This window comes from Microcebus murinus, chromosome 5 (assembly GCF_040939455.1).
Source record: "Microcebus murinus isolate Inina chromosome 5, M.murinus_Inina_mat1.0, whole genome shotgun sequence".
Lineage (NCBI taxonomy): Eukaryota > Metazoa > Chordata > Mammalia > Primates > Cheirogaleidae > Microcebus > Microcebus murinus.
Window position 1 is genome coordinate 34,968,462 of NC_134108.1, and position 5,353 is coordinate 34,973,814.

The 5,353-nt window shown below is 34.8% G+C and overlaps 1 non-coding gene across 1 annotated transcript; it reads left to right on the forward strand.

Moving 5' to 3' along the window:
* The first annotated feature begins 4,858 nt into the window (after positions 1 to 4,858).
* LOC142871148 (U1 spliceosomal RNA) lies at positions 4,859 to 5,025 on the forward strand. The gene has a single exon (XR_012919423.1). It is a non-coding gene; the product is annotated as a U1 spliceosomal RNA (small nuclear RNA).
* The last annotated feature ends 328 nt before the right edge of the window (positions 5,026 to 5,353 follow it).

Consider the following 5,353-nt stretch of genomic DNA (forward strand, 5'->3'; position numbering starts at 1 on the left):
GAGACCAAAACATTTGAAAAAAACCAAACAGAACTTCTGGAGATGAAAAATCTATTTAAGGAAATGTAAAACACATAGACTAGACTATGCGGAAGAAAGAATCTAAAAGCTTGAAGACAACTCTTCCCAATAACTCAGTCAGTCAAAATAAAGAACAAAATATTAAGAGGAATAAGCAAAGCCTACAAGAAATATGGGATTATGTAAAACGACAAAATATAAAAATCTTCCCCCCCTAAGGGGGAAGAAGAAAACACACAAGAGCTGGAAAATCTACTTGAAGGAATAATCAAGACTAGTTCCCCAGTATTATTAGAGATTTAAATATTCAAGTACAAGATGCTGAACAAACACCTGGGAGATTCATTACAGAGAGGCAATCACCAACACACATACTCAACAGACTGGCCAAACTCAACACGAAGAAGGAACTCATGTGAGCTGTAAGACAAAAACATCAAGTAACTTACAAAGGAAAACCCATCAAGCTAACTATAGATTTCTTATCAGAGACCTTATAAACCAGAAGAAACTGGAGCTCCATCCAGTCTTCTTACAGAGAACAACTGCCAATCTGGAATTTTGTGTCATGCAAAATTAAGTTTCATACAGGAAGGAGAAATACAAAGCTTCTAGAGAGGCAAACACTGAGGGAATTTGTCAAAACCATACCTCTCCTGAAGGAAATACTCAGAACTATGTTATACACAGATCAGAACAATAGACACCTACCATTGTAAAACTACCCAAAAGCTAAAGCTCAGAGCTCATATAAAACAATAGCACAAGAGGAAAAACAAAGCAATAAGGAACTACCCAAAAGGATGAACAAAACAACATCCCAGATGTCAGTTCCATAAGTCAATGTGAATACTCTGAATGCCCCACTCAAGAGTCATAGGCTGACTGAATAGATGGAAAAATACAACCCAAATATCTGCTGTCTTCAGGAAACATATCTTACCCATAAAGATACATACAGACTCAAGGTGACAAAATGGAAAGAAATTTTTCATGCAAATGGAAACCAAAAGAATGGAAACCAATTTTATCTCATATCAGATAAAACTGACTTTAAATCAACAATAGTAAAGAAAGACAAAGATGGTCATTATATAATGGTAAAGGGAACAATTCAACAAAAAGACATAATCCTAAATATTTATATACCTAACACAGCATCACCCAGATTTATAAAGCAAACCCTACTAGATCTAAGCAAAACAATAAATAGCAGCATCATAATTGCCAGTGACTTCAACACCCACTACAGAACTGGACAGATCATCCAAGCAGAAAATAAATAAAGAAACATTGGATGTAAACAGCACTCTAGAAAAAATGGGCCTAATAGATATTTACAGAACATTTTTACACAAAAACTATTGAATATACATTCTTCTCATCAGCACAGGGAATATTCTTCAAGATTGATTGTATCTTAGGTCACAAAATACGTCCCAAATTTGAAAAATAAATAGAAATCATATCATCTATCTTCTCAGACCACAGTGCAATAAAACTAGAAATCAACTCCAAGAGAACACTAAATTCTACAAAGTCATGGAAATTAAAAAGCTGCTCCATGATTATTGGGTCAATAATGAAATTAATGTAGAAATCAAAAGATTCTTCAAACTGAATGATACAAGGGACACAATCTTCCAAAATCTGTGGGATTCAGCAAAAGCAGTCCTAAGGAAAAAATTCATAGCCTTCATTGAAGGGATGGAAAAAATTGTTTCATGCAAATGGAAACCAAAAGAAAGCAGGTGTAGTCTTTCTAATATCAGATAAATCAACTTTAAATCAACAATAGTAAAGAAAGACAAAGATGTCCATTCTATAATGGTAAAAGGGGCAATCCAACCAGAAGACATAACATTCCTAAATATTAATTCACCTAACACAGGAGCACCCAGGTCATAAAGAAAACCCTACTAGATCTAAACAAAGAGACAAATAGCTGCATTGTAATTTTCAGAGACTTCTATACCCCATTGGCAGAATCAAAAGACGGAAAGATCAAAAATTAACAATCTAATGACACATCTCAAGGAACTAGAAAAGGAAGAGCAAACCAAATCCAAAGACAGCAGAAAAAAAGAAATAACTGAGGTCAAAGCAGAACTAAATGAAATGAAAAACAAACAAACAAAATACAAAGGATCAATGAAACAACAAGTTGGTTCTTTAAAAAGATAAATAAAATTGATAGACTTCTTGTAAGATTAACCAATAGAAGAGAAATGACCCAAATAAGTTCAATCAGAAATTAAAAAGATATTATAACTGATAACACAGTAATATAAAATATCATCTATGAATACTATGAAGATCTCTATACACAGAAACTCAAAAACATAGAGAAAATGGACAAATTCCTAGAAACACACACTCTCCGAAGACTTAATTAGGAAGATATAGAACTTCTGAACAGACCAATAATGAGCAGTAATATAATATCTTCCAACAGAAAAAGGTCCAGACCAGAGGTATTCATAACTGAATTTTACCAGTCCTACAAAGAAAAGCTGGAACCCATACTGTAGAAATTATCCCATAATATCAAGAAGGAGGGAATCATCCTTAACTCATTCTATGAAGCCAGTATCATCTTGGTACCAAAGCCAGCAAGGGACACAACAAAAAGAGAATACTACAGACCAATTTCCCTTATGAATATAGATGAAAAAATCCTCAATAAAATACAAGCAAACCAAATTCAACAGCACATCAAAAAATAATCCACCATGACCCAGGGATGCAAAGATGGGTCAACATATGTAAATCAGTAAATGTGATTCACCACATAAACAGAAGCAAAAACAAAGACCATATGATATTCTCACTAGATGCAGAAAAAGCATTTAACAAAAATCAGCACCCTTTCATGATAAAAAGCCTCAATAAACTTGGCACAGAAGGAACATATCTAAAGATCATAATAGTCAAATATGACAAACCACCAAGAACTGTAATAAGACAATGGTGCTCACTGTTAAAACTTCTATTCAACATGGTGCTGGATGTCCTAGCCAGAGCAATAAAGCAAGAAAAAGAAATAAAGAGTATCCAAATTTCTAAAGAGGAGTTCAAACCATCACTTTTTGCTGATGATATGATCTTATATCTATTAAACCCCAAAGACTCCACCTACGGACACCTGGAATTGATAAATAAATTGAGCAATGTCTCAGGTTACAAAATAAATGTACACAAATCAGTAGCATTCCTATATACAATAATAGTCAGGCTGAGAGTCAAATCAAAGACTCAGTACCATTCACAATAGCTACAAAGAAAATAAAATACCTAGGAATACACTTAACCAAGGAGGTGAAAGATCTCTACAGAGAGAACTATGAAACACTGAGGAAAGAAATCACAGAGGACTCAAACAAATGGAAAACATACGATGTTCATGGACAGGTAGTATCAACATTAAGATGTCCATACTACCCAAAGTGATTTACAGACAGATTCAATGCAATCCCCATCAAAATACCAATATCATACTTTATACATCTAGAAAAAAATAATACTACCCTTTGTTTGGCACCAGAATACAGCCCAAATAGCCAAAGCAATCTTAACTAAAAACAACAAATCTGGAGGCATAACATTACCATACTTCCAAACTATACTACAAGGCTATCATGCCCAAAACAGCATGGGACTGGCACAAACATAGAGACATAGACAAATGGAACAGACCAGAAAACCCAGATATAAAACCATCCACATACAGCCAACTGATGTTTGACAAAGCAGACACCAACATACACTACAACAGAGAAGCCCTATTCAGTAAATGGTGCTGGGAAAACTGGATAGCCACATGCAGAAGAGTGAAACAGGATCCATATCTCTCACCACTCACAAAAATTAATTCAAGATGAATAAAGGACTTAAATGTAAGGCATGAAACCATAAGAATTCTAGAAGGAAATGTTAGAAAAACTCTTCTAGATATGGGCCTCGGCAAAGAATTTATGAAGACCCCAAGGGCAATCATAGCAACAACAAAAATAAATAAATGAGACTTTATTAAATTAAAAAGTTTCTGCACAGCTAAGGAATTAACAAAGCAAACATACAACATAAAAGAGAAACTATTCACAATCTATACATCCAATAAAGGGCTAATAATCACAATCTACAAAGAACTCAAGCTAATCAGCAAGGATAAAACAACCAACCCTATTAAAAAGTGAGCAAAATACATGATCAAAAACTTTTCAAAAGAAGATAGACAAATTGCAAATAAACATGAAAGTGTTCAACATTACTAATTATCAGGGAAATACAAATTAATACCACAATGAGATATCACCTTACCCCAGTTAGAAGAGTTTTTACTAAAAAGGCAAAAAACAATAGATGTTGATGTGGTTGTGGTGAAAAGGGAATACTTACATACTGTTGGTGGGAATGTAAATGTGTACAAACTCTTTGGAGAGCAGTATGGATTCCTCAAAGAACTAAAAGTTCACTTACCATTTGGTCCAGCAGTTGCACTATTGGTTATGTACCCACAGGAAAAAAAGTCATTTTATCAAAAAGACACCTGCACTTGAATGTTTATTGCAGCACAGTTCACAATTGCAAAGGTGTGGAATCCATCCAAGTGCCCATCAATTCAGAGTGGATTAACAAATGTGGTATTTGCATACTGTGGAATACTACTGAGCCACAAAGAAGGATGAATTAAAACCTTTTGCAGCAATTGAATGGAACTGAAGACCATTATCATAATGAAGTATCTAAAGAAAAACAAACACCACATACACTTTCTATTAAATTGGAACTAACTGATAAGCAAACATGTACACAGAGGGAAGGAAAACTCAGTGGAAGACTTACCTGGCAGGGGAGATATCATGATGACGAAGGTGGTTTTGACAGGGCGAGGTTTATCCATTGCACTCCAGATGGGCTGACCCCTGCAATTTCGCAAAATGTGGAAAACTCGACTTCATAAGTTGTTGTGGTAGTGGGGGATTGCATTCGCACTTTCCTCTGTAAAAAAAAAAAAAAAACAAACAAACAAACAAAAACTCAGTGGGAACCAAGTAGCGGGGAGGGAGGAGGAGAGGATGGGTGAAAAACCTACCTAATGGGTACAATGAACACAATCTGGATGATGGGCACCCTTTTAGCCCTGACTCAAACATAACAAAATCAATACATGTAACAAAAACATTTGTACCCCTGTAATGTTTTTAAATAATAAAATAAAATAAAAAGTCAAGGACATGGAGGAAAAAAAGAAATAAAAAGGCTCTTGAACATGGAATTCTGAAAAGGGGTCACTTGCTTGGTTTTGGTTACTTTGGGCACCAGAATTTTG